Below are 15,900 nucleotides of genomic sequence, written 5' to 3' on the forward strand. Positions count from 1 at the left end.
GAGGATATACTCCAGGAACAAAGCCTAGATAAAGAAGAAATGAATTCGACCATATCTTGTAATGCATTGGTTGGAATTACCACTCCTCGAACCATCAAGATAGAATGACATATAAAGAAGAAAAAGGTAATAGTGTTGATTGATTCAGGAAGTACTCACAATTTTATTCATTGTAAGATAGCAAAAGAATTGAATTGCTTCCTATATCCAGCACCAGAGTGTCAAGTGATGGTTTCAAATGGAGGAATGATAAAGTTCTCTATAAAGTGCCATAATATCAAGCTATCCATGGGAGAATATGTATTGAATAGCCCAATGCTTTCCATTCCAATGGGAAGTGTTGATGTTGTACTAGGAGTCCAATGGCTACAATCCTTGGGTATAGTAGCTTTTAACTTTCAAGAACTTTTCATGAAATTTTATGCCGAAGGAAAGGAGGTTGAATTAAGGGGTATTGTAGGGAAACCAAGAAAGATAATAAGCTCTAACTCTATGACAAAGCTTCTAAAAAAGGAACAACGTGGTGTAATTGCACAATTATGTTCGCTAGATGTTTCCACATCGAAATCATCTATTTCTCCAGATCTCCAAAAAGTCTTGGACAATCATTCCAAGGTATTTGAGACTCCCAAAGGTCTCCCACCTATTCGTGAACATGATCATGCTATTCATTTGATTCCAAGAAGTGTTCCTCCAAACATCAGGCCGTACAGATATCCTTATGTCCAAAAGAGTGAAATTGAACGTATGGTTGCAGAAATGCTTGAGGCTGGTATAATTCAACCTAGCCAAATTTCTTTCTCTGCTCCAGTAGTATTGGTGCACAAGAAGGATGGATCATGGCACTTGTGTCTGGATTATAAGGAGCTCAACAAGCTCACTATTAAAGATAAGTTTCCCATTCCTGTCATTGATTAATTATTAGATGAATTGCATGGATCAATTTACTTCACCAAGTTAGATCTTCATTCAGGATATCATCAAATCAGAATGAAGACTCAAGACATTCTGAAAACAACATTTAGAACTCATGAGGGTCACTATGAGTTTTTGGTCATGCCTTTTGGCCTTACCAATGCACCTTCTACATTTCAAGGTTTGATGAATTCCATTTTCAAACCCTTAGAAAAGTTGTGTTAGTATTTTCTGATGATATACTAATCTACAGTAAGTCTTGGAAGGATCATGTTGAACACGTTGACAGGGTGCTACAACTATTGGAGGAGAAACAGTTATATGCAAAAAGATCCAAATGTTTCTTTGGAGTACAAGAGGTGGAATATATGGGTCATATTGTATCTCATGAAGGAGTTAAGGTAGACCCTAGCAAAATTAAAGCCATTAAGGAATGGGAAATCCCCACATCCATAAAGCATTTGCGAGGATTTCTCAGGTTGACAAGGTATTATCGCAAGTTTTTTAAGAATTATGGGAAAATAATAGCACCTCTAACAACATTGTTGAAGAAAGATGCATTTTCATGGACTCTAGAAGCAACAAAGGCCTTCGAACATCTTAAAGAGGCAATGTGCCAAGCACCGGTCTTAGCTACACTAGACTTCACAAAAACCTTTATTGTGGAATGTGATGCTTCCGAAAATGGAATTGGTGCTGTTTTAATGCAAGATGAAAGACCCACTGCTTTCGAAAGTCATCCAATCAAGGGAAAGTATTTACACAAACCTATTTATGAGAAGAAAATGTTGGCAATACTACATGCATTTAAGAAATGGCGACCCTACCTAGTGGGAAGACACTTCATGGTAAAAATTGATCATGATAGCCTTAAATACTTTTTAGAACAAAGATTATCCTCCGAAGAACAACAAAAATGGGTCACAAAGATATTGGGTTATGACTTTGAAATCATACACAAAAAAGGGAAGCAAAATGTTGTGGCAAATGCACTCTCAAGAAAGGATGAGGATGTGGAAGCATTGTTGTGCACCATTTCTATTATCCAATCAGATTGGATAAATGAAGCAAGGGAGGAATGGAATAATGACGAAGAAGTGTGAGAACTTATTCGAAAGTTACAACAAGATTCCAGTACATCTGATACATTTAGCTAGAAAAATGATTCGCTATGGTACAAAGATCGCTTATACCTCTGTAAGAATTCCCAACTCAAACAAAAGATTCTTCTGGAATTGCACGCTTCTCCCTTAGGAGGGCACTCAGGATTTTTAAAAACTTACCACAAGATTAAGAAGGAATTTTTTTGGGATGGCCTTAAATCGGATATTCAAAAGTTTGTGGCGGAATGTTTGGTATGCCAACAAAAAAAACTGAAACAATTAAGACACCAAGTCTATTACAACCTTTATCCATTCCAAGCCAACGTTGGGAGGAGGTTTCAATGGATTTTATCACAGGTTTACCCAAGTCTAAGGGGAAGAGTGTCATCATGGTGGTAGTTGACAGACTTACCAAGTATGCACACTTTTGTGCATTATCACATCCATTTAAAGCCAGTATAGTTTCTACGGCATTTATGGAAACAATTCAAAAGCTACATGGAAACCCAAAGATTATTGTAAGTGACAGAGATTCCATTTTTACTAGAAATTTTTGGACAGAATTATTTTCTCGTCTTGGTACTCAGTTAGCTCATAGCTCATCTTATCATCCTCAATCTGATGGGCAAACTGAGATAGTAAACAAGTGTTTGGAAGGATATCTTCGTTGCTTTGTATCTAATAAACAAACACAATGGGTCAAATGGTTGCCTCTGGCTGAATGGTGGTATAACACTTCCTTCCATACTGCAACAAAAATTACCTCATTTATGGCACTTTATGGATACTAGCCACCATCCATCACATCATATTTAAGAGAAAATTATAAGGTTCAAGCAGCGGAACATCACATCGAGCATCAACAACAAGTTCTCCAACTCTTAAAGGATAACCTCGTGTTGGTGCAGAATAGAATGAAACAATAGGCAGATCAACATCGCAGCGAAAGAAGTTTTGATGTAGGTGACTGAGTATTCCTACGGCTACAACCATATAAACAAATGTCCCTTAAGCAAGTTAAGAAGGATAATAAATTGTCACCAAAGTATTATGGTCTGTACAAGGTGTTGCAAAAGATTGATACTATGGCATACAAATTGGAGCTTCCTGCAGCTTCTCGAGTGCACCCAGTTTTTCCATGTTTCATGTTTAAAGAAGGTTATAGGTGACAAGCTCCCAGTTCAAACAATATTGCCAGAACTTGACGAGGAAGGAAAAATTATATTGGAACCAGAAGCAGTCATAGAAACAAGAACTTGACAGCTATGAAATCGATCCATTTCAGAGTATTTCATCAAGTGGAAGAACTTATCCGCTGAAGATTCCACATGGGAGGATGAGAATTTTATACAGAAGCATCCAGAACTACTAAAGCATTGAGGACAACACTTTTTTAAGGAGAGGGGCATGTTAGGTCCCTATAATACTAGTGATGCCCCCATTACTATTGTATTTGTATCCCTTCTTAATATTGTTGTGCCCCTATTGTCCCCATATTGTTGTTACTGTGCCCCATAAAATCCCTCTATTGTTATTTTTGTGCCTTTATATTATTATTGTTAGGTCGGCTTGGTTATATTGTGACCCCTTAGACTCCTATATATAGAAAGGAGGTTTTGTCATTTGTATCATCCAAGAATTGTTCATTTGTGTAATGTAAAGGAGGTTGCCCCCTCAAAGAGGCTGAATTCTAAGGAATTCAACTATCTTTTCTATCTTTTTGTGAGTTGGTTTCATAACAATATGATTTATCACACATACAAAAAGGATTGTATATTCAACTAGGCTAATATAATTTCTAATGAATTAACTTCTTAGTTAATCAATATATCCAAGACCAATAGGTTCTTCATGATGGTGTATCTCATAATAGCTTTGATTGTTGGCATTATGGTGTGCATGGTTTTGGCTAGATGATGTTGGCATTGGTTCATGATCATAGCTAGCTCTGTTTGCATTGATGTCAACCCTATGTAGTCTAGTAGATGTGTGGATGTCTTCCTTGTAGCATGGTTGTATCTAGTTGAGTTGGCGTTGATTTGGTTACGTTAGCATTGATGTCAACCTTTGATGATGTAGCTTGATTGTCATATGGTGTTCATGGAGGTGTTTCCTTGTGTTGCCTTGTGTTTTTGGCTTGTGTTAATGTTGGGTCCCTATAATACTAGTGATTACCCCATTACTATTGTAGTTATACCCCTTATTTATATTGTTGTGCCCCTATTACCCCCATATTGTTATTTCTGTGCCCCATAGAATCCCTCTATTGTTATTTTTGTGGCTTTATATTATTATTGTTAGGTCGGCTGGATTATATTGTGACTCCTTAGACTCCTATATATAGAAAGGAGGTTTTGTCATTTGTATCATCCAAGAATTGTTCATTTATGTAATGTAAAGGAGGTTGCCCCCTCGAAGAGGCTGAATTCTAAGGCGTTGATCTATCTTTTCTATCTTTTCTTGAGCTGGTTTCATAACATTTGGTATCAGAGCTTTGGATTCTAGGGTTTCGCTGCTCCAAACAGGTCATCGTGGAATTTTCGCTATAACTTTTTTTCTGTGACGTTTCAGAAGTCGAAAAAAAAACCCATTTGAGAAGAAATCGCGCTGAACCTTGGGTCCGAATTTCAGAGCTTTTCGCGCGATATTTGCGGAGATATGATCTGAGGAAGTTGGTCTTTTTGCAGACTCCTGAATTACATTCAAAACAGGTGACCTGGGGAAAATCGTCATAACTTTCTCTCTGGGGATCGGATTGAAATTTCGTAAGAAGGTACAGAAAGAGGACGGACTGTAGTTTCTTGTATTTGGGTTTCAGATCCAAAGGTTGAAACAGTGACTCGTGGCACGTCGTACAAGTTCGCTCTACTGAACTAGTCTAAAAGCAAGTCACTGTGGGAGATTTCACATAACTCTTCCTTGGAGAATCCAATTTGGGTCAGACTTGTGGCATTGGAAAGAGGACACAGAAGGCTACTACAGGTCACAATTTCAGAACTAGATGATCCGAAATTACAGAGATACATCAGATTCAATATCAGGCTTCTATAAAGTGAAAAAAGGTGTGTAGTTTTTTTTAAATTTTGTGTAAGCTTGGTTTAACGGAATTCAAAGGGCATAGTAAAGCATTATTATCGGTAACTGATGCCCCGAGGAAAGAAAATGCAAACACCTAGTAAGGAACCTGAAAGCTCTAGCATGACTCATGAAGAAGAGGAAGAAATGCTACATGATATATCAAAATTACAAGAACAAGTGCAACAAATGTCACGCTCACAAAAGCTAACAGAAGCTAAGATAAATGGCGTGGAATCTAAGATAAATGGCATGGAAGCTAAGATGGAATATTTGAAGATAGATTTGAAGACAGATTTGGAGAGAGACATGGCAAATTTGAAGACAGATTTGAAGACAGACATGGCAGATTTGAAGACAGATTTGACAAATTTTCTACAAGAAATACTTACTAATGGTGAAAAGGTTGTAAAGGAAACTCATGATGAGAACAAAAGAAATGTTAATCATGATTCCATAGACTCTAATGTTGGATCGAAGACCCACCATATTCCAAAAATCGATATGAGGAAGTTTGATGGCAAGGATCCCGCCACATGGATATTACAGATGGAGCAATTCTTCGATCTCAATAATGTGCAAAACACACAAAAGGTACGTATGGCAACTTTATATTTGGAACCAAATCAGTTTGTATGGTATCAATGGCTTTGCTCTCGTAAACAATTTATCACTTGGGCAATTTTTACGGAAGAATTGATAGCACATTATGAGGATACAAAAAGCAACACTTTTTTTAGCCAATTGATAAGTCTCAAACAAAAGGGTTCAATAATGGAGCACATTGAGGAGTTCCAAAAATTGAACATAAGGGTAAAAGATATTCCAGAGGAGCATAGGATTGATGTGTTCATAGGGTCTTTAAAGGATAATATCCAACATGATGTTCGCCTTTGGGAACCTGATTCATTAGAGAAGGCATTCAGGTTAGCAAGAAAAATGGAAAGCAAAATTATGGCAACCAGGAAGCATACCACTCACAACTATAAAGACGGAAGTGTTGTTGCCCCTAGTCTTCCACAACCTATAAGGTTGACACCACAACAATTGGAAGAAAAAAGAGCAAAAGGGCTTTGTTACAGTTGTGATAGCAAATACACTAAAGGTCATAAGTGTGCTGAGAAGAAATTATTCTACATAGATTGTGAAGAGGAAGAAGAAAAGGAGCAAGAAAGGTCAAAAGAAGAGGATATACTCCAGGAACAAAGCCTAGATGAAGAACAAATAAATCCGACCATATCTTGTAATGCATTGGCGGGAATTACCACTCCTCAAACCATCAAGATAGAAGGACAAATCAAGAAGAAAAAGGTAATAGTGTTGATTGATTCAGGAAGCACCCACAATTTTATTCATTGTAGGGTAGCAAAAGAATTGAATTGCTTCCTATATCCAGCACCAGAGTGTCAAGTGATGATTGCAAATGGAGGAACAATAAATTGCTCTGGAAAGTGCCATAATATCAAGCTATCCATGGGAGAATATGTATTGACTAGCCCAATGCTTTCCATTCCAATGGGAGGTGCTGATGTTGTACTAGGAGTCCAATGGCTACAATCCTTGGGTACAATAGCTTTTAATTTTCAAGAACTTTTCATCAAATTTTCTACGGAAGGAAAGGAAGTTGAATTAAGGGGTATTGCAGGGAAACCAGGAAAGATAATCAGCTCTAATGGTATGACAAAGCTTCTAAAAAAGGAGCAAAGAGGTGTAATTGCACAATTATGTTCGCTAGATGTTTCCACATTGGAATCATCTATTTCTCCAGATCTCCAAAAAGTCCTGGACAATCATTCCAAGGTATTTGAGACTCCCAAAGGTCTCCCACCTATGCGTGATCATGATCATGCTATTCATCTGATTCCAGGAAGTGTTCCTCCAAACATCAGGCCGTACAGATATCCCTATGTCCAAAAAAGTGAAATTGAACGTATGGTTGCAGAAATGCTAGAGGCTGGTATAATTCAACCGAGTCAAAGTTCTTTCTCTGCTCCAGTAGTATTGGTGCACAAGAAGGATGGATCATGGCGCATGTGTCCGGATTATAGGGAGCTCAACAAGCTCACTATTAAAGATAAGTTCCCCATTCCTGTCATTGATGAATTACTGGATGAATTGCATGGATCAATTTACTTCACCAAGTTGGATCTTCGTTCGGGATATCATCAAATCAGAATGAAGATTGAAGACATTCCGAAAACGGCATTTAGAACTCATGAGGGTCATTATGAATTTTTGGTCATGCCTTTTGGCCTTACCAATGCACCTTCAACATTTCAAGGTTTGATGAATTCAATTTTCAAACCATTCCTTAGAAAATTTGTGTTAGTATTTTTTGATGATATACTAATCTACAGCAAGTCTTGGAAGGATCATGTTGAACATGTTGACAGGGTGCTACAACTATTGGAGGAGAAACAATTATATGCAAAAAGATCCAAATGTTTCTTTGGAGTCCAGGAGGTGGAATATTTGGGTCATATTGTATCTCATGAAGGAGTTAAGGTAGACCCTAGCAAAATTAAAGCCATTAAGGAATGGAAAATCCCCACATCCATAAAGCATCTGCGAGGATTTCTTGGGTTGACAGGGTATTATCGCAAGTTTGTTAAGAATTATGGGAGAATAGCAGCACCTCTAACAACATTATTGAAGAAAGATGCATTTTCATGGACTCCGGAAGCAACAAAGGCCTTTGAACATCTTAAAGAGGCAATGTGCCAAGCACCGGTCTTAGCTACACCGGACTTCACAAAAACCTTTATTGTGGAATGTGATGCTTCAGGAAATGGAATTGGTGCTGTTCTAATGCAAGATGAAAGACCCATTGCTTTTGAAAGTCGTCCAATCAAGGGAAAGTTTTTAAGCAAAGCTATTTATGAGAAGGAAATGTTGGCAATACTCCATGCACTTAAGAAATGGCGACCCTACCTAATGGGAAGACACTTCAAGGTAAAAACGGATCATGATAGCCTTAAATACTTTTTAGAACAAAGATTATCCTCTGAAGAGCAACAAAAGTGGGTCACAAAGATGTTGGGTTATGACTTTGAAATCATCTACAAAAAAGGGAAGCAAAATGTGGTGGCAGATGCACTCTCAAGAAAGGATGAGGATGTGGAAGCATTGTTGTGCGCCATTTCTATTATCCAACCAGATTGGATAAACGAAGCAAGGGAGGAATGGAAGAATGACGAAGAAGTGTGGGCACTTATTCGAAAGCTACAACAAGATTCCAGTACGTCTGATACATTTAGCTGGCAAAATGATTCGTTATGGTACAAAGATCGCTTATACCTCTGTAAGAATTCCCAGCTAAAACAAAAGATTCTTATGGAATTGCACACTTCTCCCTTAGGAGGGCACTCAGGATTTTTAAAAACTTACCACAGGGTTAAGAAGGAATTTTTTTGGGATGGCCTTAAATCAGATATTCAAAAGTTTGTGGCGGAATGTTTGGTTTGCCAACAAAATAAAGTTGAAACAATTAAGACACCGGGTCTATTACAACCTTTATCCATTCCAAGCCAACGTTGGGAGGAGGTTTCAATGGATTTTATCACAGGTTTACCCAAGTCTGAGGGAAAGAGTGTCATCATGGTGGTAGTTGACAGACTTACCAAGTATGCACACTTTTGTGCATTATCACATCCATTTAAAGCCAGTACAGTTTCTACTGCATTTATGGAAACAATTCAAAAGCTACATGGAAACCCAAAGATTATTGTAAGTGACAGAGATCCCATTTTCACTGGAAATTTTTGGACAGAATTATTTTCTTGTCTTGGTACTCAGTTAGCTCATAGCTCATCTTATCATCCTCAATCTGATGGGCAAACTGAGATAGTAAACAAATGTTTGGAAGGATATCTTCGTTGCTTTGTATCTGATAAACAGACACAATGGGTCAAATGGTTGCCTCTGGCTGAATGGTGGTATAACACTTCCTTCCATACAGCAACAAAAATGACCCCATTTATGGCACTTTATGGGTATCAACCACCATCCATCACATCATATTTAAGAGAAAATTCTAAGGTTCAGGCAGTGGAACATCACATCGAACATCAACAACAAGTCCTCCAACTCTTAAAGGATAACCTCGTGTTGGCACAAAATAGAATGAAACAACAGGCAGATCAACATCGCAGTGAAAGAAGTTTTGATGTAGGTGATTGGGTATTCCTACGGCTACAACCATATAAGCAAATGTCCCTAAAGCAAGCTAAGAAGGATAATAAATTATCACCAAAGTATTATGGTCCGTACAAGGTGTTGCAAAAGATTGGTACTATGGCATACAAATTGGAGCTTCCTGCAGCTTCTCGATTGCACCCAGTTTTCCATGTTTCATGTTTAAAGAAGGTTATAGGCGACAAGCTCCCAGTTCAAACAATATTGCCAGAACTTGACGAGGAAGGAAAAATTATATTGGAACCGGAAGCAGTCACAGAAACAAGAACTCGACAGCTACGAAATCGATCAATTTCAGAGTATCTTATCAAGTGGAAGAACTTATCCGCTGAAGATTCCACATGGGAGGATGAGAATTTTATGCAGAAGTATCCAGAACTACTCAAGCGTTGAGGACAACACTTTTTTGAAGGAGAGGGGCATGTTGGGTCCCTATAATACTAGTGATTACCCCATTACTATTGTAGTTATACCCCTTATTTATATTGTTGTGCCCCTATTACCCCCATATTGTTATTTCTGTGCCCCATAGAATCCCTCTATTGTTATTTTTGTGGCTTTATATTATTATTGTTAGGTCGACTGGATTATATTGTGACTCCTTAGACTCCTATATATAGAAAGGAGGTTTTGTCATTTGTATCATCCAATAATTGTTCATTTATGTAATGTAAAGGAGGTTGCCCCCTCGAAGAGGCTGAATTCTAAGGCGTTGATCTATCTTTTCTATCTTTTCTTGAGCTGGTTTCATAACAGTTAACATGATTAGAGGTATTGTTTACATTGCTATAGATAGATGTTGTTGCTACTAGTGTTGGAGATGATTGCTCAAGTGATCTATATTGTTGAGTTGGCACACTTGATGAGTGCTAGGTATTCATGTTAGAGATCACTTGTTGCAATAGTGTGTTGGCTTGATGATGATGTTGCAAGATTATTACCATGGGACAAGTATTCTTGGTATTGGTTTGTGTGTGTAGAGTAGGGTGGCACGTGATATTACCTTGGTGAAGATAGTCTTGGTATTGACATAACCATGGTTTTTTCCCATGGTATTGTTTTGGAGATTACCATGGTACAAGAGTCTGTGGTATTGACATAACCATGATATTTTCCAATGGTATTTGTTTGGATATTACCATGGTGCAAGTGTCCATGGTATTAACATAACCAAGGAATTTTCCCGTGGTATTTTTTTGGAGATTACCATGGTACAGGAGTCCTTGGTATTGTCATAACCATGGCATTTTTCCGTGGTATTGGTTTGGAGATTACCATGGTACAGGTGTCCTTGGTATTGACATAACCAAGGTATTTTCCTATGGTATTTCTTTGGAGATTACCATGGTACAAGTGTCCTGTGTATTGGCATAGCCATGATATTTGCATGTGGCATTCACTTGGATAATTATTGAGGATATTTTTGCTTTTACTTATGTGAAAAAATAAAAATAAAAAATATAGTGTTGTTAGTTGGTTGGATGAGTTGATAGTGTGACTTAGAAAGGGTTACATTGTGTGAGTATGCTTTAGACCTATTGATGATAAATATTTCTTCAGAGTATGAGTTCTAATGAAAGCAGAACGAGCATATCTATTTGTTGAAGTAGTGTATTGATTCAAAATTTCAGATAACAGATCGGAGAAGCAGAGAGTTGTAGTAGAGTGTGTCGGTAGAAATGGAGAGCTTGGTATAGCTCCATATTTGAGACTTTCATTTTTGCAGGCATTGTTGATGCATTTGGCACATATCCATTGTGTTTTATGTTGTTGATTGTATTATGTAGTAATCATATTTTGGAGTGAGGGTTTGATGGATGGTTGAGTGTGAGTTTGTTTTAGCTTTTGGTGATTATGATATTCAGATTTGATGTATGCATTATGGTCATTATTTTGCTTGAGTGGAGAGCATATGATTTTGGTGATCTTATTTTATTTTTTTATGATGTCTTGTTGTTGGAGATCATATTGCAGAGATAAAATGAGTTGAGCATAAAGTATCAGGATCTTGTATGAAAATAGATAAAATGAGGTCTGCATAGACTAGAGGAACAATAACTTCATGGGTGTGAAGCATTGATTGCAAAGTTTCAGCGAAATGAATAATTTCTTCATCCAATTAGAGTTGGATAGTCCAACCCGAGTTGGGTGAGGATCGTTGATCGTGGTTCCTTTTAGCGGATGGTATTCCATAGATTTGCGTGAGAATAGAATTCTAAGATATTTGTAGTATCAAGTCTCTTGGTTGATTGGTGTTGGCCTGTTGTATATGAGGTTGAGTCTCCTAGCTGATGGGAGTCAACAAATCTATGTAAAAGACATATTTTTCTTAATAGAAGATTCAGAGTAGCGCAACAACAACAAGGTTGATTTTTTTTTCCCAATGAAGGGTTTTCCACCAAATATCTTGTGTCTCTTGTGTGGATGTATTTTGATGTGTTATTTATTGTTTCTCTCATGGTTATCTTGTTTTAGTTGCATATATGGTTTATGTTTATGAGATAATATAATGTGTTGTTTGTTAATACATGTGTGATGTTTTAATTGGTAAAAATTATTAAGTCACACTATCAATTCACCCTCCCCCTCTCAGTAGTTCTCAAAGGTTTCCAACAATTGGTATTAGAGTGGGGCTCTTGGTTGTCGCTTGATTTTTGGAGAGTGGATCTAGGGTTTGTTGGCTAAAAATTTGAATTTTTTTTCTAGATGACTTCTCAAGGAGTGGTTGTCCTTACTACTGCAAATTTCAAGGTATGGAGGAAAAATGTTATATCTCCATTTTTTATCCTATGGATATAACATTTAGAGATTAGTATGTGAAGGTTGTGGAAAAGATTCAATTGCAGTTGAAGTTTTGCAGCAAGATACACAAGCTAGATGCATAATCTACATGAATCTTCATGATGATGAGTTGAAGAAGCTAGTAGTTTTGAAATATGCCAAAGAAATGTAGGACAAGCTAGAATCTATATTTGGATATGGTACCAGCAAAAAAATGGAGAATGAGAAAAAGATCAACAAGAAGAAGGGTCGTTAAAAACAAGAAACTTAGCCACAAGAGTCTCATCCTACTAGTGAAAATGATTTAGTTGATGGTGAGAAGAAACCAGAAAATCATGAACCCAAAAGTATAAATATTAATGATTTTCTTTTGAGTTACAATTTTCATGATTCAAATTTTGATCATGCTGAAGTGCTTAGTGAAGATGAGAATGTGTTGATGGTGTTGGACCCACCAACATGTAAGAGTATCTCCCCGGTAAGAAATCCCAATCAGACCTCAGACCATTTGTTGTAGTAGTCCTAGCAATGGCTCGTATGGTAATTCCTTGACCATGATGTCGCGCAGAGGCAAGTAAGATAACTCTGTCAGTAGCAAGGGTGTGACCGCTGCAATAAGTCAAGGAAGGTGCATGAGATGTTCTAACACAGGTGGGTTGAGATGAGGGTGAAGGTGAGTTCCAGGTTGAAAGGGATCAATCCCAACTCGACTAGGAACACACAACACATAGGAAAAACACAGCTTCCGGTGGAGCAGTCCACACGAATGTGGCAGTCAAAGCATACAAGGTAAGATAACATGTACAGAACTCACGGATCAATCTGAACGAGTGCAACGGTTGCTACAATGAGCTTCATATGAGAGGTTTGTCTGATGTGTGACAGAGCAGTCGACATGGACAAGACAACATTAAGAACATATACAACACATTTCCATTAATAGATTATGAATTACAACAAATGAAATAGTTTAGATGTAGAATACAAGTTAAAGCAACATGCATTACAAGTGCTAAAAATCAGTCTTACAACATATACAATACATGTGTGAAAACGTGTTGGCTCTTACTATATAAAGAAGTGTAAGTTCCAATCATATAATGCATCCATGTAAACCTACTAGCACCAACAGTGAAACGTTACAGCCAAATCTGCCTACTCCTCCAAAGAGATGAACTAACTCCATGCAGTGGAGAAGCCAAGGCGCATTACAATATTGTCCAAGCTTTCTTCAAGATAGTATTAACAGAAGCTTGGCTGACCAAAAGCCTATGCAATGAGTTATGAGGGACTATTTATAGCAAAGGGGTGGATGACCCTTGACATTCCCCTTTGTGATAGCTCAACTACCCTCATGACTCTTCACCTACTCTATGACTATCACATCTGACTATTGACACTTGACATGAAGTTACATTACAATGCACATGTTCTCATGTGAGATAACATGGCTTGAGTAAGCTATGCAAGACATCACTGACACTCGGTCCATTGTGATGAGACCAACTCTTTGGCATGCTTGTGATGGTGAAGGTGGTGAGTTGATTCCAAGCTTGGTCATCCGTGATGGTGTGCATGCACCTCATGGTGAATCTTGCTGAAGTGAACTCTTGCCTCCGTTGCAACCGGTGCATTTGTTTGCCTTGTTCATCTAATTCGTTTGCTAACATGCGCATGGTCTTCTTGGGTGCGATTGAAACGACAACACACTAATGCATAGTGTCCATGTTGATCTTCAAGTGCATGCTGGTGGCCATGTGCATCAACTTGCCGAAGTACATGTTCATCTCCAGTTGGACTTGCTTCTTATCTTCACCTTGGTGAGTGTGCTAAATGGGTTGGATTGCATGCGTGCGCCCAATGACATGCATGATGTCGAATCCCTTGCATGTGATCAACAACACTGCTCACAATATCTACTCCGAGCCAGTTTCTGGGATGGATCTTTAACTTGTATGGGCACAGTTTCGTCTATGAGTGCATGTTGTGCCCACTGTTGTTCCTGTTTCTGCTGCAACTCATTCGTCTGTATATGCAGCTTCATGTTCTTTCTTGAGTTGCTGCTTCAACACATGAAACTCCTTATTTGTTCCATTCTCTGTCTTCACGCGATCCTCATGTCGTGTCGTCACTTCATAGCCTAACTCTCCAAAGTTTCTTTCATCATCAATGGATTTTCTTGATCTTGCAACTTTGTTCCACCTTTGTGTTGTCAACAACCTTCCTCTTGCATTCATTGCATTCGCTACACTCATTGCATTCGCTACACTCATTGCATTTGTTGCGTTCATTTTATTCAGTGCGTTCACTACATTTGGTATCTTTCCTTCAGCTATTGTTCATGATGCTCCTCGTTGTGATGTTGTTGCTATCATATCTTGATTTCCTTGTCTACAAATGACTTTATGTCTTCGTGAGTAGGCAATCTCGTAGACACTTGATTGACTGCATCTCCAGGTGTGCTCTGAATGGTGTCTTTGACTCTACTCTCTTGGAAACCATTTTTCCTGCACTGCTGAGAGGCAGATGAGCACCTACAATACCTGGGGACGTGGAAACACAAATGGCAAGCAATTTGTTAGTCGAAAACCAAAATGAACTTGAGAATTGACTTGCAACATACCTGTGTGACTGATCATGAAGGTTGCGCAATTTCGGTTGGGAGGTCGGGAAACCGATTGCCAAGATTGCACAAGGCATAGTCTGGGCTACTGGGAGACTAACTGATTGCTGGAATTGCACAATGCACAGTCTGTTCTGGCTACTGACTGCTGGGATTGTGCAATGCGCAATCTCAATTGGCAATGGCTGCATGCTCAATCACTGCATTGCACAATTTTCTTGGCCAGCAGTCACTATCCCTCAGGATTGTGCAAATTAGACTTAGGGAACAACTAATGGGCAGAAATGCACATTTTTTGGGAGGAAGGCAGAGCCTTTCCTCTCAGGATTGCACAATGCTGTCTTGGCGAGGCAGAGTTCTAGCCGAGGTTGGTCGGACTCGCCGAGGGCAACTGAAAGTGAATGCGAGTGTGAATGCATGGTGATACCGAGTCTAAGAATAAGTGAATGATCATGCATGCAAACAATGAATAATGGATTCAGAAGATGGAACAACATGCATGTGGGTGAGGCGAGTCACCGAATCAGCGACCGTTAGTGAAAAACGGTTTCATGCATGCAACAGCAGTGAGATGTTGATGAAAATTGAAACAGTGTTAGGAAAGGCTAACATACATGTAAATGAAAACAAGCATTCAAATAAATCAAGCAAATAGTACTCATACAAGAGAAAACACAAAAAGCGACAGAAATGCAACACAAGGCATGGGAAGCAAGCTTACCCCAAAACAGCTGAGCTGAATCTTCCGACTACTCCTAGATGTGATGTGCGATGTTAGAGCTGCAAGGTCGATTTGAGGAATGAGATCTATAGCATTCGGTTGATGAGTTGTGATAACATTGAGGTTGTGATGCGCATGCCACAAATCTAGGGAAAGCGAAACTTGCTGGGAGGTTTCTGAAATGATCCTTGCATGTAACCTCCAACTGCTAAACATGGATCCATGAAACAAGGGATGCCTTTTGCATGCAACCTTGGGAGAAGCAGCCCATGCATACAAGTCTATTTTTCTCGGTCCTGGAGGGAACGGTCAACTCAGATGCACATGAAAGAGGTTGTTCGACTGCTTGAAGGAAATGCACATTTTTGGTTGGGAGCAAGGCTGACTGCCCAGGAGATTTGTGTAATTTATGGGCAAAGCAGTTGATTGCTGCCCAGATTTGTGAAAATTCTAGGTTGAGCAACCCTGCAAGGGAAAATTGCGTAATT

This window comes from Pinus tabuliformis, chromosome 2_2, assembly GCF_031772625.1.
Source record: "Pinus tabuliformis cultivar Carrire ecotype Pingquan chromosome 2_2, CPIR1, whole genome shotgun sequence".
NCBI classification, from domain to species: domain Eukaryota; kingdom Viridiplantae; phylum Streptophyta; class Pinopsida; order Pinales; family Pinaceae; genus Pinus; species Pinus tabuliformis.